We start from the raw sequence: 24,429 nt of genomic DNA on the forward strand, positions 1-24,429 counted from the left end.
GATACATGGGAACACCGCTGATAAAAGTGGCAAGCTCTGTTCCAACCCACTCACCATATTCTTAGCATTGTCTGAGATACCTTCCATCATTTTTATGATGATTAAGAGTAGACTGGAGAGGCAGGAATTATTAGATCAGGTTTATCCTGCTTTCTGTGGGTAAGATATTCCTGGACAATTTTCAACATTGCTGCTAGGCACCATCATGTGGAACAGCTTGGCTAGGGCATAGCAAGTTCTGCAGCATAAATCACTAATACTATTGTCAGAATGTTATTAGGGTCCACAGTATTTGCAACATCCAGAGTTGGATTGACCATTTGGCATTTTTGGATGAAGTTCAATGGAAATGCCTAAGCCTTATCTTTCGCATTGATATGCTGTTATATCCTGTCATTAAGGATGTGGATATTTGTGGAGCTTCCTCCTCCCCTCGTGAACTGTTTAATAATCCATGACTACTCACAACTGCAGATGGCAGGACTACAAAGCTTAGGTCTGATCTTTTGGTTCTTAGACAACTTATCTCTGTCTGTCACTTGCTGCTTCCACCTTTTGGCATACATGTTATAGCTTCAGCGGGTTGGCACCTCATGTTTAGTTATAGCTGGTGCTGCTCAAGTGATTGCTCAGCAATGTTCGTTTTGACCCAATACTAAAAGAAAATGTATCTGACCCTTAAGAAAAAAAATGACCTTCACAAAACTGAAAGTCAAAAATTTACTTATCTATACTTTATAAACCAAGCTCCTAAATTACAGTAATATATTATAAACCTTCACCACAATGGCCTATATTTGGACAATCATTTCCAGCTCTCGCTCTCACCTTTAGTAGATAATTATTATTGGGATAGGCATGAATGTGCTGGTCAGGATTCAAACTCAATTTCACAGTTTGTCCATTCTATTACAGGTCTAAATAAGGCTTGGAATGGCTTTGAAAAATTCAATCCAGTCCTCTTAATTATAACTTATGGAATGCCTAATATATGCACTTCTTTCTCCACTAGCAAATTGGTCTGCTTTACCAGGGGGCGATCTGAAATTACATTTGAAAAGTTTGGAAGATTGATTCCTCTCATTAGGACATAATCTTGGTCTTGGAAGGGGATGTAATTGTTTACAAGGTTATGGTCCTTGAGCCTATGGCCTCCTTTAGTTGGCTGACCTGTTTCTGTATAATACCAGTCTTTCTTTTGTTCCTCTCATTAATCAAAGATCAATGTGCTGATGTCTGCAGACTATTTCAGTGCAGATGAAATAAATGTCATTAGGAAAACAGGGCAGAAGGATTCTTCTTGGAAGAGGATTTTGATTCAGTTTGTGGCACCAAATGATTGGTGAGGTCATTAGTGGAGTGGGGTCAATGGCTTCAGCGATTGACATGGAAATGGGTTTCTGGTAAGATTAAGGCAAGTTAGAAAGCAGCAGGAAACACACCATTAACCAATTTTCTAAACTCTTGCTGAAAGCATTTTTTTCAGCAGCTACATGACCTAGGCAAAATAATTTCCAAATTCTTGACCTGACAGCATTGCAGTTTTGGAATCTGACAGCTGTTATAAATTGCTCAGTTTGATTCACTACCCCTGCTGGATCATATTTAGCTACCTATGAGAGGAATCGAATAGGAACAATTCTAATTTTAATTATGCTTCAAGCAAAATGAAAGGAAGAGCACAGGATTCATACCTAGAGAGAGTGTCAATAGCTTGGAATTAGAACAATAATTGATGCTCAATGAAGATCAGGTGGTGGCTTTGCAGTAATATCACTGAGATAGTTATCTAGACGCTCTGGCCTATGTTTTTGGTCGACAGCTTCAAATCCCACACAAACAGAAATTGTTGGAAAACTCAGCAGGCCTAGCAGCATCTGTGGAGAGAAATCACAGTCACTGTTTTGAGTCCAGTGACCCTTCAGAACTATTCTGAAATCTGTTTTTATTTCTGATTTCCAGCATTCGCAGTCCTTTAGGTTTTGTTTTTGGTTCAAATCCCACGCTGATTGCTTTTGGAATTTAAACTCTTTGAATGAATCTGGAGTTGAAAGCTAATCTCAGTTGTGCTGACTAGGAAGCTATCATTGGGTTTTCCACAAACCCATCTGGTTCACAAATATCCTTTAAAGAAGGAAATCTGTCTTTTTTTTTAGTCTGGTCTGGCCTACATTGACTTCAGACTCACAACAATATGGTTGATACTTAACTGCCCTCTGAAAGGAATGGGCCACTGATGGCCACATTCCACAAAGGATTCAAAGGAAGGTAGATTGGATGATCATCAGCATTGCAAAGTTTTGTTGTAATATCATAGCATTACCATTTCTGTAATCAATCTCGGGAGCAAAATTGGATATCTCCTGAAAACAGTTATGGAGATCATGATGCATAATTAATCCATATATTAACCTTCTGAAGCAGGTAGCACATGAATTTTGTGCAGATAGCAGAGGATTGGGTGGCTGCAATAGATATAAGTGCTCAGTTGCAATGCTCCTGTTTTTGTAGTGGCTTTAAGAGGGCATGCTCTGTGTGATGCTCTTGGCCAAGTTTGAGTTGGACTACTCCGTGCTTCTTTGCAGTGATGAGAGGCTGTCTGACAAACCAGCCAAAGCATGCAGAAACCTAGAGTGCCTGCACATCAACGATCTTCTGCATACAACTTGATAGCCTGCAGCAAAACTAACAGAGCTCGGTGTCATCAATGTCTTGTGTGCTGGCAAATAAACCATCCTTTACTGCAGCCTGGCAACAGCTCACTCATGTCCAGCGACTACTCATGTACTGATTCCAATTCTATCCTAAAGTTTCAGGGCAGGTTCAGCACCAGTATCTGAGCTGGTGGCTGACAGTCTAAGGTCATTAGAGAGAGGGAGATGGCTGGTGTTGATTCAAGGTCACCATTCCTTAGGCAAGGGGAGAGCTTGAGTAGGAGAGTCCTTTATGATAACTTCAGTTGGTACAGGATTTAAACGCACACTGTTGACATCATTCTGCTTTGTAAAACAGGGGTTGAATTGGGTTCATTAGGGACCAAGGGGGCAATCTGATTGTGGAGCTAGAGGACATTGGTAGAGTAATGTGTACTTCACATTTGTCTTCACTCAGGAGGAGGAAGGTGTAAGTATTGAATGCAAGAAGAGGGACTGTGACGTTATTGAGCAATTTGCCATGGTGAATAAAGAAGCATTGGAGGCTTTGACTGGCTTAATAATGGACATATCCCATGTTTGGACTTGTTTTAGCCCAGGCCACTGTGGGAAATGAGGGAGGAAATTACAGAGGCTTTGGCCCAAGCTATGAATTTCTTTCTGGTCACAGGGGAAATGCCAGAGAACTGGAAAACAACTAATGTGGTTCCATTTTTCAAGAAGGTTGGTGGAGAATTATAGGCCAGTGAGTCTCATATCAGTGGGAGGGACATTATTGGAGAAAATTCTGAAGGGAAGAATTAATCTCCACTTTTGAGGGCAAGGTTTGATCAGCAATAGGCAGCATGAAGGAAGGTCATGTTGAACAAATTTGATTGAATTTTTTGAGGAGGTGACCAGGTGTGTTGATGAGAATAGTGTAGTTGATGTAATTTATATGGATTTCAAGAAAGCCTTTGACAAGGTCTGACGTGGAAAACTGATAAAGAAGGCAAAGGAACATGGGGTTCAGAGTAACTTGGCAATTTGGATCCAAAGTTTGATGGTGAGTGGCAAGGATATTAGTGTGACTGGAAGCCAGTGTCCAGTGACATACCATAGGGATCAGTGCTGAGTCTCTTCTTTCTCATGATCTGATAAATGGTATAGAAAATTATGGGGAAGAGACAATACTAAGTTTGCAGTTGACACAAATGAATCTCAGATGGCGATGAAACAGACTATAGACGGGAGGTGTGAGACCTGGAAAAATGGTGCACTGAGAACAACCTGGCTCTCAATCCAGCAAAACCAAGGAACTCATTATTGACTTTTGGCAGGATGTTACTCATGCCCCCCTACATGTTAACAACAGAGAGGTGGCATGAGTGGAGAGTGTCTAGCTCCTGACAGTGGTCATCCACAACAAGCTTTCTTGGACTCTTCATGTGGACACACTGGTTACAAAGGCCTAATAATGTCTCTTCTTCCTCAGGCAGCTGAGGAAATTTGGCATGATGGTGAATACTGTTGCCAACTTTTATAGGTGTAGCATCGAGAACATTCTGTTTGGATGTATCACTACCTGGTAAGGCAATTGTACCCTTCAAGATCGGAGATGTTTACAGAGTGGTGAACTCAGCCCGGACAATCACAAAGGCCAACCTCCCATCTATAGAATCCATCTACCAGGCCCTCTGTCCAGGAAAGGCTGCCAGCATTCTCAAAGATCCATCCCACCCTGGCAATGTTTTCCTACAACCTGTACCATCAGGGAGAAGGTACAGAAGCCTGAACACATGCACCAGCCGGTTTCAAAACAATTTCTACCCGACTGTTGTGAGAATACTGAATGGACTCACAAAGTCTTAACATTCGCCTGTACCTATGTTTTTGTTTTTGCCACTGTTTACCTATTATTTACTTATCAGTGGTACTTAACTCTGAATTGCCTTTATTGCTCACAAGACAAAGGTTTTTCACTGTGCCTTGGTACATGTGACAATAAATTCAATTCAATTCAATTCAAGATTGGCTGGGTGATTGAAAATGAGGAAGAAGGTTTCAGGTTACCAAAGAATATAGATAGGTTTGTCATATTGGCAGATCAGTGGCTGATAGAATTTAACTCTTGATAAATATGAGGTGATGCAATTTGGAAGAAGTACAACACAAGGGAGTACTCAATGAATGGCAGGACACTAAGAGACTCAGAGGAACAGAGGGATCTTGGGGTGCTTGTCCACGGAACCCTAAAGGCAGCAGGACTGATTAATAAGGTAGTTAATAAGGCATAAAGGACTCTTGAATCAGCCATGGCATAGATTATAAGAACAGGGAGATAATATTGGAGCTGTACAGGACCTTGGTTAGACCACAGTTGTAGTACAGTGTAGACTTCTAGTCAATGCACTCTAGAAAGGATGTGATACCTCTGGAGAAGGTAGAGGGGATTTACCAGGGTTTAGATTAGAGTGGTGCTGGAAAAGCATAGCAGGTCAGGCAGCATCCAAGGAGCAGGAAAATCGACGTTTCGGGCAAAAGCCCTTCATCAGGAAAAAAGGCAGGGAGCCTCCAGAGTGGAGAGATAAATTGGGGGGAATGGCAGGTGACGGGGGTGGGTCTGGGGAGAAGGTAGCAAAGTGTACAATTGGTGAATAGAGGTGGGGTTGGAGGTGATAGGTCAGAGGGAAGGGTGGAACGGATAGGTGGGAAGGGAGATTGACAGATAGGTCAGGTCATGGGGACAGTGTTGAGCTGGAAGGTTAGAACTAGGGTAAGGAGGAGGGAGGGGAAATAAGGAAACTGGTGAAATCCACATTGATGCCCTGGGGTTGAAGTGTTCCGAAGCGGAAGATGAAGCGTTCTTCCTCCAGGCTTAGAGTGGTGAGGGAGCGGCGGTGAAGGAGGCCCAGGACCTGCATGTCTTCGACAGAGTGGGAGGGAGAGTTGAAATGTTGGGCCACGGAGCGGTGTGGTTGATTAGTGCGGGTGTCCCGGAGATGTTCCCTAAAGCGCTTTGCTAGGAGACGCCCAATCTCCCCAATGTAGAGGACACCGCATCGGGAGCAACGGATACAACGAATGAAATTGGTAGATGTGCAGGTGAAACTTTGATGGATGTGGAAGGCTTCTTTGGGGTGTTGGATGGTGGTGAGGGAGGAGGTGTGGGCGTGGGTTTTGCAATTCCTGCAGCGGCAGGGGAGGGTGCCAGGATGGGAGGGTGGGTTGTTGGGGGGTGTGGACCTGACCAGGTAGTCACAGAGGGAATTTACAAGGTATTGCCTGGGATAGAATAGTTTTTCTATAAAGAGAGGCTGGATAAGCTCAAGTTGTTTTCCTTTGAGCAGAGAAGGCTGACACAGGTTCAATTGAGGTGCGTGGAGAGTGTAGATAGAAAATAGATGTTCCCTTTAGTTGAAGGGTCAATAAACATAAGGCATACGTTTAAGGAGAAATGCAAGTGGTTCAGAGCGGGATTTGAGGAAATACATTTTGAATCAGAGGGTGATGGAAATCTGCAATGCATTGCCTGGGAGGATAGTTAAAATGGGAAACCTCACAACTGTTAAAAAGTACTTAGGTGGGGGATTCAAGATGGCGGCAACCCAGTAAGTCTGTCCTGCTGGGTTCTGCACCAGAATCCAGACAAAGTGGTGCACTCACCTTCTCCTTATTACCCAATGTGGGAGAAATAGTTATTTTTTGACCCCCAGAGTTTTCAGTGTTAGTTTACAATAGTTAGGAAAATGACCAAAGGGAAGGGACCGCAAGGATTGCAGCAAGCAGGGCATCCCCCCTCAACAACAAACTCGCCCACGGCCACAGCCGTGGTTGCCCCAGGGAACTTATCTGTGGATCAGGGTCTGGTCTCAGCATTTGTGAAATTCTGACAAAAGACCGATTCAGCGATGGAGGAAACCTGGACCAAGCTGGAACTAATCTCAGTCATGCTGCAGAAGCATGACTCGGAGATCCAGCGCCTCGGGCAGCATGTCGTGGAGGTGGAGCCAATGGACCGTAGCCTCCGAAACCGCGGCGGAATCCTCGGCAGGTCGGGGCCAGGCCCTGGGACTGCAGGTATGAATTTTGGAGGAGCAGGTCGATGACCTCAAAAATCAAGGCCGTCAGAAGAACATCCGGCTGGTAGGCCTTCCAGAATGGGAGGAGGAATGCCAGTTCTTCAATGAATCCCGCAGTTTTTGAAGCTGCAAGTCGAGGCAGGCTGGGTGCGGTCGAGTGGGCCCACCAGGTCACAGTGTGCAGGCCCAGATTGGACCAGCAGCCCAGCCCGGTCCTAGTGTGACTCCAGTACTACAGAGATAAGCAAATGGTGCTGGAACCCTCTAGAGCACTGGGGAAGGATCCACACACTCTGATATACAAATTATGCTCTTCCAAGACTTTTTGCCGGTTCTGATTCATATGAGGAAGGCCTTTGAGGTAAAAAGGCGGCTGAGGGACTTGAATATCCCGTATTCCATAAGATATCCGGCAATATTACATTTCACCCATGGAGGGTCCGTGTTTAATTTTGACTCACCGGACAAGGGAAAGGACTTCCTAGATGCTTTAAAATAGACTGGCTAGCTTGAATAATATTGTTTACTTTGTTTTTCTCTGTAATTTGCCAGGCTTACGTGATTGTCAGGGGGCATTTTCTTTTAATATATGCGGGGGTCATAATTGTTTTCTTTCCTTTTTCTCTCGCTTCTCCCTTCTTCTTCTGGTATGGGATAGGGCGGGGTTGGGGATTTCCCAGATTTTCAGAAATATCAATTGAGTTCCTTACTATCCTATGTGGCTGATTGGGCTTGGCAGGACCCACAGCCAATCTGGTTGGACATGGAGGCCTCCCAGGCAAAATGCCCCCTCATCAATTTGCTGTTTATGGATAAGATGAGGACTGTTATGGACCATTGCAGAAACCCAATTGTCCTTAACACGGTTAATGCATGGAGAATGATGCGACAAGGTGAGGGCAACTTTCAAAAAACTTCCCCTTTCACTCCCATAATAGGAACGTTAGGATTCTGGCAGGGGTTGATGGACTCTGGCTTTAAGCTCTGGAAGTCTCCTGTTTGGGAGATTTATTTGATGGGGAGGTCATGATGTCTTTCGAGCAGCTGAGTCAGAAATATGAGCTATCTAGGAGGGACCTCTTTCTCTACTTTCAGGTTAGGGAATTTATACAGAAAAAGACTACATTGATGGTTAGTCCCTCTGAGTCAGATATGGAGAGGAGAGTGCTTCAGTCTATGGGCGCTTTTGGTCAGCACCCTCTATCACTTGTTAGGAGATAATGTTTTGAAGGACATTGAGTGGCTATGTGGAATCTGGACTTGGAGATTGGGTGTGGAAATCTCGTCAGAGGTGTGAGAGGATGTTTGGGTGAACGTAAGGAAGATTTTGATCTGTAACAGGATGTAGGCTTGCGAACTTTCAGACAGGAGTGTCCCCAGTGTGCCCCAAATGGAAAACAGATTTTGGCACTTTTACTCATTGCTTGTGGTCATGCCATGCGCTTCATAGGTATTGGGGTGCCATAGCGAGTGTTTTGGAAGGGGTCTTAGGAACAGGGGTTAAGTTGGATCCAGTGTCCCTCCTCTTGGGTTTGCCAAATCTTCCCTCTTTGGATGTGCATGGGAAGAAACTGTTTAATATTCTTTCACTCTGTGCGAGGAAGAACATTCTAATGAACTGGGTGTCGGAGAATCCCCTGGGACTCTCGAGCTGACATAGATTAGTTAAAACATAGAACAATACAATGCAAAACAGGCCCTTTGGCCCTCGATGTTGCACCGACCTGTGAACTCATCTAAGTTCATCCCCCTACATTATCCCATCATCATCCATGTGTTTATCCAAGGATTGTTTAAATCTTCCTAATGTGGCTGAGTTAACTACATTGGCAGGCAGGGCATTCCATGCCCTTACCACTCTCTGAGTAAAGAACCTGCTTCTGATATCTGTCTTAAATCTATCACCCCTCAATTTGTAGCTATGTCTCCTTGTTCAAATTGATGTCATCATCCTAGGGCATCATCACTGTATGCCCTATCTAATCCTCTGATAATCTTGTGTGTCTCTGTCAAATCCCCTCTTAGCTTTCTTCTTTCCAATGAGAACAGACCCCAAGTTTCTCAGCCTTTCCTCATAAAACCTTCCCTCCAGACCAGGCAACATCCTGGTAAATTTCCTCTGCACCATTTCCAATGCTTCCACATCCTTCCCAAAATATGGCGACCAGAACTGCACACAATATTCCAAGTGCAGCTGCACTAGTGTTTTGCAGCATGACATTATGGCTCTGGAATTCAATCCCTCGACCAATGAAACCTAACACACCGTATGCCTTCTTAACAGCACTATCAACCTGGGTGGCAACTTTCAGGGATCTGTGTACATGGACTCCAAGATCCCTCTGCACATCCACACTACCAAGAATCTTTCCATTGACCCAATACTCTGCCTTCCTGTTATTTTTCCCAAAGTGAATCACCTCACATTTAGCTGCATTGAACTCCATATGCCACCTCTCAGCCCAATTCTGTAGTTTATCCAAGTCCCCCTGCAACCTGCAACATTCTTCCACATTGTCCACTACTCCGACTTTAACATCACTTGCAAACTTACTAACCTATCCGCCTGTGTCTAAGTCATTTATAAAAATGACAAATAGCAGTGCTCCCGAAACAGATCCTTGTGGCACACCACTAGTAACTGGACTCCAGGCTGAATATTTACCATCAACCACCACTCGCTGCCTTCTTTCAGAAAGCCAGTTTCTAATCCAAACTGCGCAATCACCCTCAATCCCATGCCTCTGCATTTTCTTCAACAGTCTACCATGTGGAACCTTATCAAAGTCTTTACTGAAGTCCATGTACACCACGTCAACTGCCCTACCCTCATCTACATGCTTGGTCACCTTCTCAAAAAACTCAATGAGGTTTGTGAGACATGACTTGCCCTTGACGAAACCATGTTGACTACCTGAAATCAAATTGTTTCCTGCTAGATGATTATAAATCCTATCTCTTCTAATCCTTTCCAAAACTTTCCCTACAAAGACAGAAGACTCACTGGTCTATAATTATCTGGGTCATCTTTATTGCCTTTCTTGAACAAGGGCACAACATTTGCAATCCTCCAATCCTCTGGTACTAAACCTGTAGACAATGACGACTCAAAGATCAAAGCCAAAGGCTCTGCCATCTCCTCCCTAGCTTCCCAGAGAGTCCTCAGATAAATTCCATCCAGCCAAGGGGACTTGTCTACTTTCACTCCTTCTAGAATTAATAACAACTCTTCCTTACTAACCTCGATCCTTTCTAGTCTGACATCTCGCATCTCATTCATCTCCTCTACAATATTATTGTTTTCCTGGGTGAAAACCAATGAGAAATATTCATTTAGCACCTCTCCAACCTCCCCAGAGTCCACACACAGCTCCCTACTTCTGTCTTTGACTGACCCTATTCCTACCCTAGTCATCCTTTTATTTGTCACATACCTGCAGAAAACTTTAGGGTTCCCTTTATTCTATCTGCTAAAGACCGCTCATGTTCTCTCTTTGCTCTTCTTAACTCTCTCTTTGAATCCTTCCTAGCTAATCTGTAACTCTCCTCATCTGAACCATCTTGTCTCATCAACACATATGCCTCCTTCTTCTGCTTAACAAGAGATATAATTTCTGTAGTAAACTGCAGTTCCCTTACCTTATCACTTCCTCCTTGCCTGACAGAGACATACTTATCAAGGACATGCAATATCTGTTCCAGTTATGGAGCACATCCCCTGGAATTCCTTACAGGTATGGTGCACCAGAAAATGGAACTGTTTTATAGAACATGGTGGCCCTTTCTGAATTATAAAGATGCAGACTTGTTGGCTATATTGATCAACATGAGGGCTATGTCAGGCAGTCTGGGGGCCCCTGGGAGAAAGAATCCTGAAAAAAATATGGGTTTGCCTCCTGATGCTCCCGGTGATGGTGAACTTTGGTGGGATTGCGTTGAGTGTAGTAACTTAGCTGAATATAACTTAATTTAACTTGGTTTAATTTAATTTTTTTTCTTAGATATTTATTGAATTGTAGTTTCTGTAGTTTTTTTTCTCTCTGTCCTCAGTGGTTTGTGGAGTAGAGTAATAGTTGTTTCCTGTTATTGTCATTATATTATGAGGTCGTTATACTATTTTGTAGTGATTTTGTAATTTTGTAGAAAATGTAAAATCTTTTTTCTCAATAAAAATATTTATCAAAATAAAAGTACTTAGATGAGCGCTTCAAGAACCTTCAAGGCTATGGTCAAATGCTAGAAAGTGGGCCAAGTGTAGACTTGGAGTAGCTCTTGTCAATGCTGGTTCAATAAACCGAAAGGATGCTTCTATACTGTATAATTCTGTGATATGGAATGAGACTTCCTGAAAGACTCAAGATCAGAGATGAGCATACTTAACACAAGGTTGGATGCTGTTGAGGAGACAATTCTTAACAAACAGAATTGCTTCAAAATTAATCACGAAGAAGTATTTAGTGGGTCCTGTTACAGGTAATGTTATTGAGTGTCTGAATTTTAAGAAATGTACCAATACTTTTGACAATGTCCTAAAAGTTTCAATTTTGTCACAAATAAAATAATTAAACGTGTGAGATTTAAAAGAAGAATTCAACTTTCAGGGGAATCTGTAGACAATGTGATTAAAGAGAGATTAAAGTAAGTCTGTGAATATGGAGCTTTGAAATCAACATTCTGAACAGATAGAATTGTTATTTTAATTCTTTATGAAACTTTATAAAATTTCTAACACATTTGACTTTGGAGAAAGCCATTTGGATCATACTGGGAGGAGTAGCCAGAAAGTCTCTCAGACAGATCCTGAGAGATGAAGAACAACCCTACCTCAGCAGAGAAACAGAATCTAATCACGTCATAAAGCATGAATACTTTAAATGGGCACATGACAAAACAGCACAGAGAGTAAGTGAAATACAGAAACTAAGAATCATTGAAATATGCCATGGGATAAAAGGAATCAAAAACACAATGTCAAGCCTTGTTAAAGGAATGCTGCATCTATATAACTGTAGAATAATTCCAGGAGATGTTCAGAAATAAGACACTGTTTCAGAATGGCAGAAATGCTAGTGCTCATACACAAAGAGGCCTACGCTACCACCACTAGAAAAAGTTAAAAATCACATAACACCAGGTTATAAACCAGGTTTATTTGGAAGCATTAACTTTCGAGGCCCTGCCTCTTCATCAGGTGGTTGTAGAACATGACCATATGACACAGAATTTATAGCAAAAGGGTTACAGTGTCATGGAGCTGCAATGTTATATTAAACAACTTTAGTTAAAAAATCATACAACACCAGGTTAGAGTTCTTAAACAAATATAGATTAAGTCTTTCATCATTTGGAATGGGATATGTTGTGGTTCTGTTCGCTGAGCTGGAAGTTTTTGCTGCAAACGTTTCATTCCCTGGCTAGGGAACATCATCAGTGCTATTGGAGCCTCCTGTGAAGCGCTGCTTTGATGTTTCTTCCGGTATTTATAGTGGAAGTATACCGGAAGAAACATCAAAGCAGCCATTCACAGGAGGCTCCAATAGCACTGATGATGTTCCCTAGCCAGGGAACGAAACGTTTGCAGCAAAAACTTCCAGCTCGGCGAACAGAACCACAACAACGGACACCCGAGCTACAAATCTTCAACCGGAAGGGGATATGATGGTTTAAGTTCTTTAATATGTAAATCCCAGAATTATATTTTCAAGGTGATGTCAGTTTATCTAATAATAGGAGTCATTTCAGCTCAGATAATGCATTAAACGTGTGAAGGTAAAGTATGTACCAATGTTGAGGCTTGGTACATTGGTGATACTGAACAGGTGCTACAACAATGGATGAATGGACACCACAAAACGATTAGCAGACACGACTGTTCCCTCCCAGTTGGGGAGCACTTCATAGGTCTAGCACATTTGGCCTCGGACTTCTGGGTGGCCATCCTCCACGGCGGATTTTGGGACAAGCAACAATGCAAAGTGGCCGAGCAGAGGCTGATAGCCAAGCTAGATACCCATGGGGGAGGCCTCAACTGGGACCTTGGGTTCATGTCACACTATAGGTAACCCTACTACACTATACACTCTCTCTCTGTCTCTCTCTCTCTCTCTCTCTCTCTCTCTCTCCCACACACACACACACACACATGCACACATACACACTCTTACATACTCACACACTCACGCAGACCGTCTCTCATATGCAAGTTCTCTCTCATGTGCACACGTGTGCACCCCCTGCATTCACCCCCACGCACACATATACCCGTCATAATCATACACATACATGCCCAAGCTTGCATACACATACACTCACACCCATACGCACACGCTCACATACTCACACCCACTCTGTCTCTCCTGCATGCACACACATGTAAGTTTATGGGGTGAATTTGTATTTGCAGAATTACATTTTATTTTGCTCAAAAGCTGCATGAATCCATGTAAGATTCTGTACGCCCCACTTTAAGAATAGATTTGACACAACATAGGTACAAATTTTGCCTTCACACATTTAATGCATTGTCTGAGCTGAGAGACACCTATTATTAGATAAACTGATGCCACCTTGAGAATGTAATTCTGGGATCTACATATTAAAAGATGAAAGATTTAATCTAAATTTGTTTAAGAACTATAACCTGGTGTTGTGTGATTTTTTTAACTGAAATTGTTTAATGTATCGTTAATACTCCATTCCATTGTCACCCTTTTGCTATAAATTCTGTGTCGTATGGTCCTGTTCCACAACCACCTGATGAAGAGGCAGGGCTTTGAAAGCTAGTGCTTTCAAATAAACCTGTTGGACTATAACCTGGTATCGTTTGATTTTTAACTTTGTTCACACCAGTCCAACACCAGCACCACCAAATCACCACTAGAAAAGATATTGGTAATAGACAAGATTCCTCCAACTGAGAAAGGTTCTGAAGTTTTCCTAGAGAAACCTGCAGATCATGGTAAGCCATGAGATATGTAACCTGTCTTGGCCAATGGATATACTTTTCATTTTAAGCTTCATAAAGGAGTGAGTGTTACTGTCCTATCAGACAAGTTATTTTGGCTGGAAAAGCATTTCATGCCTACTGAGATGAGATTACAGGTATTGGTGGAATAATTGTCAAGACGACAGGAAACTTGCATGTTACACTGCAATACAACACATAAGAGAATTGGAAGTGTGTATATTGTTTACAATCAAAAAGTCTTCACTTTTGAGCTTGTAAACATGTCTTAACTTTAATTTCATCACAAGATGAAGCAAGTTGATAAACTCTCCTGGAGAAGTTGGCTGAGAGGCAAATTATTATTACCCAACCAGGACAATCAGTAGAAGACTGAATTCCTAGATTTACAGCAGATGACAAAAACACAGTGAGATTACATATGTTATAAAGAGAGTTGTTTCCAATTCTTGAGATGAAGTTCGTCTCAGACTTTAATGGACTGGCAGAAATGTTTAATTCTCTATATTCTAAAACCGAACAGTCAATGTCAGAAACAGAAATAGTGCTGAGTGACCAACAACTTTTCAATAAGATGACTAAGAATCTGAAAGCATCCATTTCACCAAGCATTCACACATTGTGACCGAAGATGCATGGCCTGATCAACAAATTGCAGGAAATGAGTTGCTTACCACTCTATGGGAGCCAGACCAACACCCACAGTTACAGGATATCATCAAAAAATGACACTGTCTGGTCTAAGCATACAGGATGCTATGAAAAACAGCACAATTTGTTCATCAAGGAGATAATACCTTATCCAGAAATCCATGAGACTGCAAGAAAGAAAGTAGTGGTTAAACAGAGTGCATCACAGCTACAGGAATGATGGTTGTTGAGGAAGGTTTGTCTACTGAGTCAGTATGGGGGGACGTTAGGAACAGCAAGGGAACGGCCACCACATTGGGGGTTTTCTACAGACCACCTAATAGCAGTAGAGAGATCGAAGATCTCATAGGCGAGCAGATTCTGGAAAAATGCAAAAGTAGCAGGGTTGTTGGTATGGATGATTTCAACTTTCCCAATATCAACTGGAACATCCTTAGTGCAGATGGTTTGGATGGAGCCGTTTTTGTCAGGTGTGTTCAGGAGGGTTTCCTTACTCAGTATGTAGACAGACCAACAAGGGGAGAGGCCATTTTGGATTTGGTGCTCTGCAACAAGCCAGGACAGGTGTCAGATCTCGCGGTGGGAAAGCACTTTGGTGAAAGTGATCACAACTGCCTCACGTTTACTAAAGCCTTGGAGAGTGAAAGGAGCAGTTACTGAAGGAAGGCATTTAATTGTGGAAAAGGAAATTATGACGCTATCAGACAGGAGTTGGGAAGTACAGACTGGGAGCAATTGTTCCACAGAAAGGGCACAGCAGACATGTGGAGACTATTTACGGAGCAGTTATTGCGAGTGATGCATACATTTGTTCCTCTGAGACAGGTAAGAAGCGATAAGATTAAGGAAGCTTGGATGACAAGAACAGAGGAGCTTCTCGTCAAAAGGAAGAAGGCAGCCTACGTAAGGTGGAGGAAGCAAAGATCTAGCACAGCTTTAGAGGATTACTCGAAAGGAGCTCGGAATTGGATTGAGGAGAGTCAGGATGGGGCACGAAAAAGGCTTGGATATAAGGATTAGGGAAAACCCAAAGGCATTCTACTCATACGTGAGGAATAAGAGAATGATCATGGAGAAGGTAGGACCGATCAGGGATAGCATAGGGAATTTGTGCATGGAGTCTGAGCAGATAGGGGAAGCCCTAAATGACTTTTTTGCTTTGGTTTTCACCAAGGAAAGGGAATTTGTTGTAAATGAAAACTTAGAGGAGCTGGGATACAGTCTTGACCAGATCAAGATTGATGAAGCTAATGTGCTAGAAATTTTGGAAAACAGTAAGATTGATAAGTCCCCAGAGCCAGACCAGGTTTATCCTACGCTGCTCCGGGAAGTGAGAAAGGAGGTTACTAAGCCTCTGGTGAGAATATTTGCTTCCTCACTCTCCACAGGAGTCATACCAGAGGATTGGAAGGAGTTAATGTTATTCCTCTTTTCAAGAAGGGTAATAGTGAAATCCCTGGCAATTACAGACCAGTCAGTCTTACATCTGTGATCAGCAAAGTTGTGGAAAGAATTCTGAGGGATAGGATTTATGACTATTTGGCAAAGCATAGTGTGATTAAGGCAGTCAGTGTGGCTTTGTGAGGGGCAGGTTATGCCTCACAAATCTTATTGAGTTCTTTGAGGAGGTGACAAGACAGGTCAACAAAGATTGAGCAGTGGATGTGGTGTATATGGACTTCAGCAAAACATTTGATCGGGTTACCCATGGTAGATTCATTCGTAAAGTCAGGAAGTATGGAATACAGGGAGATTTGGCTATCTGGATTCAAAATTGGCTGGCTGACAGAAGGCAGAGTGTGCTTGTAGATGGGAAGTATTCTGCCTGGAGGTCAGTGTTGAGTGGTGTCCTGCAGGGCTCTGTTCTTGGCCCTCTGCTCTTTGTAGTTTTTATAAATGATTTGGATGAGGAGGTTGAGGGGTGGATTAGTAAATTTGCAGATGACACTAAGGTTGGAGGTGTCGTCGATAGTATAGAGGGCTCCTGCAGGCTGCAGCACGACATCAAGTTTAATTCAGATAAATGCGAGGTGCTGCATTTTGGGAAAGCAAATCTTAGCAGGACTTATACACTTAATGGTAAGGTCCTAGGGAGTGTTGCTGAACAAAGAGATCTTGGAGTGCAGGTTCATAGCTCCTTGAAAGTGGAATCGCAGGTAGATAGGATACTGAAGAAAGTGTTTGGTATGCTTTCCTATTTTGGTCTGAGTATTGAGTACAGGAGTTGGGAGGCCATGTTGTGGCTGTACAGGACATTGGTTAGGCCACTGTTGGAATATTGTGTGCAATTCTGGTCTCCTTCCTATCGGAAAGATGTTGTGAAACTTGAAAGGGTTCAGAAAAGATTTACAAGGATGTTGCCAGGGTTGGAGGATTTGAGCTATAGGGAGAGGCTGAACAGACTGGGGCTGTTTTCCCTGGAGTATCGAAGGCTGAGTGGTGACCCTATAGAGGTTTACAAAATTATGAGGGGCATGGATAGGATAAATAGACAAAGTCTTTTCCCTGGGGTCAGGGAGTCCAGAACTAGAGGGCATAGGTTTAGGGTGAGAGGGGAAAGATATAAAAGAGACCTTTTTCACACGGAGGGTGGTATGTGTATGGAATGAGCTGCCAGAGGATGTGGTGGAGGCTGGTACAATTGTAACATTTAAGAGGCATTTGGATGGGTATATGAATAGGAAGGGTTTGGAGGGATATGGGTTGTGTGCTGGCAGATGGGACTAGATCGGGTTGGGATATCTGGCCGGCATGGACAGATTGGACCAAAGGATCTGTTTCCATGCTGTACATCTTTATGACATCTTATGTACATCTATGACTCTATGACAGGATGCAGAGCTGGGCTGAGAAATGGCAGATGGAGTTCAACTTGGATAAATGTGAAGTGATTCATTTTGGAAGGTCGAACTCGGATGCTGAATATAGGATTGAAGATAGGATTCTTGGCAGTGTGGAGGAACAGAGGGATCTGGGTGTGCTATTACATAGATCCCTCAAAGTTGCCATCCAAGTGGATAGGGTTGTTAAGAAAACATATGGTGTTTTGGCTTTCACTAACAGCGGGATCGGGTTTAAGAGCCGTGAGGTTTTGCTGCAGCTCTACAAGTCCCTGGTGAGATCAAACTTGGAATATTGTGTCCAGTTCTGGTACCCCTACTGTAGGAAAGATACAGAGGCTTTGGAGAGGGTGCAAAGTAGGTTTACCAGGATGCTGCCTGGACTGGAGGGCTTGCCTTATGAAGAAAGGTTGAATAAGCTCGGACCTTTCTCTCTGGAGAGAAGGAGGAAGAGAGGAGACCTGACAGAGGTGTACAAAATAATGAGAGGAATAGATAGAATCAATAGCCAGAGACTTTTCCCCAGGGCGGGATTGACTGGTACAAGAAGTCATAGTTTGAAGATATTAGGAGGAAGGTATAAAGGAGATGTCAGAGGTAGGTTCTTTAGGCAGAGAGTTGTGAATGCATGGAATGCGTTGCCAGCTGTGGTGGTGGAAGCAGAGTCATTGGGGACATTTAAGCGACTGCTGGACATGCACATGGATAGCAGTAAGTTGAGGGTTGCATAGGTGAAGTTACTATATTTTACATTAGGATTAAATCTCGGCACAACATTGTGGGCCAAAGGGCCTGTTCTGTGCTGTACTTTTCTGTGTTCTATGTTCTATTGACGTTCCTGGGGAAATTAGATCAGTTAGCAGAGACAAGAGATTAAATGGCCACCAGATAAGGAAATGAATGATTGACAAGTTCTATAAAGACCAATATCATCTACAAAGGATATCAAATGAGAGATCCTCCACTGGAGAAATGATCCCCCAATCAGACCAAGATCATCAGTCTTCAAGCAGCAGACATACGATCCTTCCAAAGCCAAACAGCGCCTATCCTGGGAAAATTAAGAAATACCAAGACTGTGTTCATTTATGTCATCAGAGACTTGAGGGGAGGTAGGGTAATAGTCAAAACAATATAATAATGTACATGACTGTATAATTGGTTAAATTTGGGGAGAACAGCTTGGAGGGAGATGTAGTACAAGATAATGATTCTGAAAGAGTTAATGATAAAATGACTTTCGCTCCACCGAAACTAATGCTATCACAGTTAAAAATCACATGACACAAGATTATAGTTCAACAGGTTTAATTGGAAGCACATTAGCTTTTGGAGCGACGCTCCTTCATCAGGTGATAGTGGAGGGCTCGATCGTAACACAGAATTTATAGCAAAACTTTGCAGTGTGATGTAACTGAAATTATACATTGAAAAATTGATTGTCTGTTAAGCCTTTCATCTGTTAGAATACAGTGATAGGCTTAACAGACAATCAATTTTTAAATGTATAATTTCAGTTACACCACACTGCAAATTTTTGCTATAAATTCTGTGTTACGATCGAGCCCTCCACTATCACCTGATGAAGGAGCGTCGCTCCGAAAGCTAGTGTGCTTCCAATTAAACCTGTTGGACGAGAACCTGGTGTTGTGTGATTTTTAACTTTGTACACCCCAGTCCAACACCGGCATCTCCAAATCAATGCTATCACACACAGCCTTTGGGTGACAACAGGGAATTCAATACAAGACTCCAAAGGGAGCAGCTGTAATCTGAATGGCTCCAGTGAATTTGTAGTAATTATATCTGACAAGGAATGTAAGTTATACTTATTGCTATCATACAAAGAACCATCTTATTAGCAAAGTAAAGAGACAACAGTAGAAACTGCTGGAAAAGCTCAGCAGGTCTAGCAGCATCTGTGGAGAGATATCAGAGTTAACATTTTGGGTCGAATGACTGAGGAATTCTACTTTTGTCTCTGATTTATACCATCTACACTTCTTTTGGTTTTTATTAGTAAAGTATCTCTTCTATTTCAACTCACTGGCTTCTTATCCTCTATCTGTGACAATTCAAGAGCTGTGACACAATATAGAGAATAAAGGATTGGTGAAACTGTAATAGCTCAACCAACCTTTATCTTGTAGAAAATTAAAAAACATCTACTCTGGAAAGTTACTGCAGAGATGTCCTGGAGTTGAGATGACTGACCTCCAACAACTGCAACCATCTTCCTATGTGGCTGATATGACTCCAACTAGTAGAGAGTTATCTCCCTGATACCTAATGATTCCAGTTTGTCTAGGGATACTCAATGTTACAGTCAGTCAAATGCAGCCTCAGTGTCAAGGGCTGTCAGTCTCACATCACTTCCGAAATTCAGCTCTTTAGTCCACATTTCAACCAAGGCTGTAATGAGGTCAGGAGCTGAGTGGCCCTGCCAGAACCCAAACTGGGCATCACTGAGCAGGTTATTGCTGAGCAGGAGCTGTTTGATAGTACTGCAGATGACACCTTCCATCACTTTATTAATGATCAAAAGTAGACTGATGGGATGATAATTGGGATAGTTGGATTTGTCCAGCTACATCCTGATTTTGGGAATTTTCTACATTTTTGGGTAGATACCAGTGTTGCAGTTGTGCTGGAAGATTTTGGCCAAGGAAGCCATAAGTTCTGGGGCACAAGTCTTCAGTACTATTGCTAGAATGTTAGCAAGACCCAAGCCTTTGTGGTGTCCAGTGCTTCTAAACGTTTCTTGATATCACTTGGAGTGAATCAAGTTGGCTGAAGATTGGCATCTGTAATGCTGGGGACCACTGGAGGAGGCTGAGATGGAATAGCTAAGAATGTCCATTTTAATTAGATATGTGCTTGAGGCTTGGTGCTCTCGAGAGCTTAATTTTTTCAGAAAAGATGCATTCAAAGAATGTGGGTACCATTAACTAGACCAGCATTTATTGCCCATCCCTAATTGCATAGTGGGCAGTTAAGAGTCCCAGAATATAATTGGATAATGCATTTTAAAAAGAAGCTTAATAGGAAAGTATTGCTTGTCAATATAATAATCTAACTACAAACCATGAAAATAAGGTAGGGAAGATTGGTCACATGGAATCATAGAATCATGCATACAGTGCAGGAGAGGTCTTCAGCTCATTGAGTCTGCATTGACACATGAGAAACATCTGACCTTCACCTAAATTCCCATTTACTAAAACGTGGCTCATTGCCTTGAATTTTATGGCGTACCAAATGCTCATCCAGGCACTTTTTAAAGGACGTGATGCAATTCACCTCTACCACTCTTTCAGAGAGCTCATTCTAGACCGTCACAAAAGATATTTTCTCACATCCCTACTAATCCTTCTGCTCCTCATTTTGAACCTGTGTCCCCTCATGACTGACCCTTCACCAAGGGGAACAGCTTCTTCCTTATCCATTTTGCCCATACCCCTTATAATCTTGTCAAACATGTCATCCTTCAGTCTTCTCTGCTCTAGTGTAAACAACCCAAGCCTCGCCAACCTTTGCTCATTAATTCTTCATCCCAGGCTGGTGAATATTCTCTGTACCCATCCGTTGCAACCACATCTTTCCTGTATTGTAGTGATCAGAACAGCACACAGTCCTCTAGCTGTGGTCTGACCAGAGTTCTGTAGAACTCCAACATGACTTCCTGCTTTTATAATCGATGCCTCACTTGATAAGAATAAGTGTCCCAAATGCCTTTTTCACCACTCTACCAACCCACCTCAGAAATCTATGGACAAACACTCCAAAAACCCTTTTTTTACCTCAAAGCGTTGTAGTGTCATGCTGTATATTGAATACTTCTTCATCAAATTACTCCTTCCAAAGAGTATCACTTCACACTTTTCACAGTTAAATTCCATCTGCCACTTATCTGCATATTTAATCATCCCATTTATAACTTCTTGTAGCCCAAGACACTCAAACTCACTGTGAACCAGCCAACCCCAATCTTTGTGTTATCTGCAAATCTACCAATCCAACTCCTACGCAGTCATCTATGCCATTTATATAAGTGACGAATAACAGGGGACCCAGCACAGATCCTGGACGTATACCACTGGACAGATAGAAACTAGATGTTGTGAATTCCAGCTATAAAAGTCAGTCTGTTACCTGGCAACCCCAGCTCACCACTTGCTTCTCCAACTTCCATCTTGGACACCAGTCAGCAACATCTCAGGGTATGCTCCATCAGCAGGAACCACACACATCCCACATCCACATTGTCACCCAAAGTTGACTACCTCACTTATCACTTATTATGCATCTCCAACCCACTTGCAGTATGCTTCTGCACTTCACTGTTACATATTGGAACATACCAGCACCTTTCATTGCAATGATGCTGCCAGGTTCGTTTGCATGCACAGACAGCATTCAGCTCACAGATTGGAGCAGGTTGCATCTCCAGGATGTGCGCTGACTCTCTTAGCACTCACTCATTTTGTACCTACTTCAAGGTTCGCAGCATCCCTACCTTGCTTTGCTGTCTGATGCTTTGTTCTCTCAACCACAGCTTAAATATACACCGTACTTCCATCTTGCCATGCTGTTTAGTGGAGACACAAAGCCAAGCAGCTTGTCATGGTTGTTAGCAGTGATCAGCCAAGGGGGTGGACATGTTGCCCTGTGGCACTGTGCTGTGTCAAACTCACACCTATAGCATGTGCCAGCTGCTTACATGGCAAGTACAATACACGTGCTTCAATCAAATGGCCAAGTCTGAAAGACTAAGGAAGTCATCTTCAGTGAAATCAAGGGAGGGTTCTCTCAGTCAGTGTATCCCCACCACAGTCAAGGGTAGCATCCACTCACAATTCAGTGGTTTGGGATGGTCAGTTGTCTACTTGGAGCTGTCAACATCATGGTATCTCTGTCACTAAAATCTACAGTGGGAGTCCTTCAGATCCAGTGCATTTTATGGCTTTCCTGAATGTGATGGTCCCATTTTGATTAATAGTAAGACGACAGACCACATTGGGCACTGGGGGAAAGTGGAACATTGACTTAGAAAGGGCTACGAATGGATCACTGCTAAGGACAGCTCCATTGCATAGTTTGGTGCTTAAACAGTTATTGGGTAGGAATACATAGCTGTGTATACGAATAATTGTTAGCCAAGCCACCTATGTGTCATGAGAAGTACGGGTTTGTGGATACTATCTCATTATATTCACGGTGGACTACAAGCTTGGACTGTCAATGTTAGATCTGGTGCGCAGCTGGGCTTCAAAGTTGGCACCAATGCCAGGAATCCTGGGTTATCCCAGCAGTGACTTCTTCCAATTGGGAGAATTGGGCTAGGATCAGAGGAGTGGAGTGCCATGGGACATGGTACCCAGTTCATCAGACAAGTTTGGGATGATAACTTGGGGAAACTCACTAGGTTTCTGAGAAAGAAACCTTTGTAAACCTGTCAGAAATCCAACTCATGGTATCAGTCTGTAAGTATCCACAATTAACATAAGCACGGATTTGAAATGGCTGCATGAAAATTAAAATGACTACAGATTGAACACATTGAAGAAGGAAAAGATAATACTGATCAAAAGCAGCAGCAACTTTGTCATGAGTGCTGATAAAATTCAATAATTTTCAAATTTCTTCCAGAAAATTATAGGCACATTCTTGAATGGCGGTGCAGGCTCGAAGGGCTGAATGGCCCACTCCTGCACTTATTGTCTATTGTCAAACTCCATGCAGAGAGTTGGAATTGAACCTAGGCCCCTAGCACTGTGAGGTGGTGGTGCTAACCACTAAGCCACCATGTCACCCCAAGGAGAGGGTGCATTTTAGACAGCTAATCAATGGCTGTATAAATCCCAGAACTCCTGAATATTAATATTAGGCCTTTCATTTCACTATATGGAGCAGGTTGACAGAGAAACGAATAGTTAATTGAGTAGTTGACAAATGAAAAAATAAATTTTTCACATTCTTCCAGCTTTCAACATGTGTCAAAAGTGTAAACTTTAGTTGATAATAATTTGTTTAGTGTCAGTGCAAATTTTTTTTTCTCTTTAACATTACTCCTGATATTTTATGGCCATTGTTTGGAAAGGTACATGCCTTTTGAGTTCCGAGTGTTTATGGAATAGATGCCATGGTGTAGAACTCATAAGGCCAATAACCAATAAAAAGACAAACTCTTTCTTTGGCATTTTTGCATATGACGAATAATAATATCTTTGGAGTAATTTATTATATTATACAACTTGTCATGAGTGCTGATAAAATTCAATAATTTTCGAATTTCTTCCAGAAAATTATAGGCACATTCTTGAAAACCTGGACAAAATTATTGCAAATCTGGCACCTGTACAAGTTTTTGAATGTGTGCTGTCCAGATTAAATCTAAACAGCTGGCAAATACGTGACTTGAATGTGCATGATAAATATACAAAGGCTGGAACATGAATAAATAAAAACCAGTCACATATAGTGAACATTAATAAGGATAGATCACAAAGGGTCAGGCAAGGGATGTCAATTTGTCCAGACAAATATTAAATTGAACACTTCATATGAAATGAGTTCTTAAGCTTTTACAGGTTTGTTTTTAAAGAAGAAGGCTGTGAAACACATTGAGTCAGGTTATTATTTTTTTGTACCAGATGGTGAAATGGAACCTTTACCAGGTATGAAATTGGTTTGAGGATTCCAGACTCATTTCGAAGTCTATACTGAACGGCAACTTCTGACTTTCAATCTTACTTCACACCTCTGGGAGATTGATTTAGGAAGCTATTTGAAAAACACATATGAAATGATTAGGATCATGCTTAGTACCTCTCTTTTTATACTGTATGTGCAGATTCTGGAGAAATTATTGCATAAATTGACCAAGAAATTGTGAGTCGAGTTTTGAGGATGGTTCCTCAGATCAGCAACGTAAGCAATGATTTCACTTCTGTTTTTCTCTTACATCCACCCTGCAGCTTTACTCACTCATTCAGATACATCTGGAGAAAAGATGGTCTGCTTTGGCTTTGCCAGGGAATGGAAAATTGACAAACACGTGACACGTCTGACTGAATTATACCCTACAAAACACATCTTTATGGATCGAAAATTGTCTGGTCTTCTTTAGTATCGAGCAGTGACTACCTCCAACAAGACAGAATCTAACCACCTTGTCATTCGAAGGCATCACCACTGCTGAATTCCATTTCATGAATAGCCTAGGGTGTGGTGGGTAGGAGTTCAACATTAACCAGAAA

Source organism: Hemiscyllium ocellatum, chromosome 1 (assembly GCF_020745735.1).
Source record: "Hemiscyllium ocellatum isolate sHemOce1 chromosome 1, sHemOce1.pat.X.cur, whole genome shotgun sequence".
In the NCBI taxonomy this organism is placed as follows: domain Eukaryota; kingdom Metazoa; phylum Chordata; class Chondrichthyes; order Orectolobiformes; family Hemiscylliidae; genus Hemiscyllium; species Hemiscyllium ocellatum.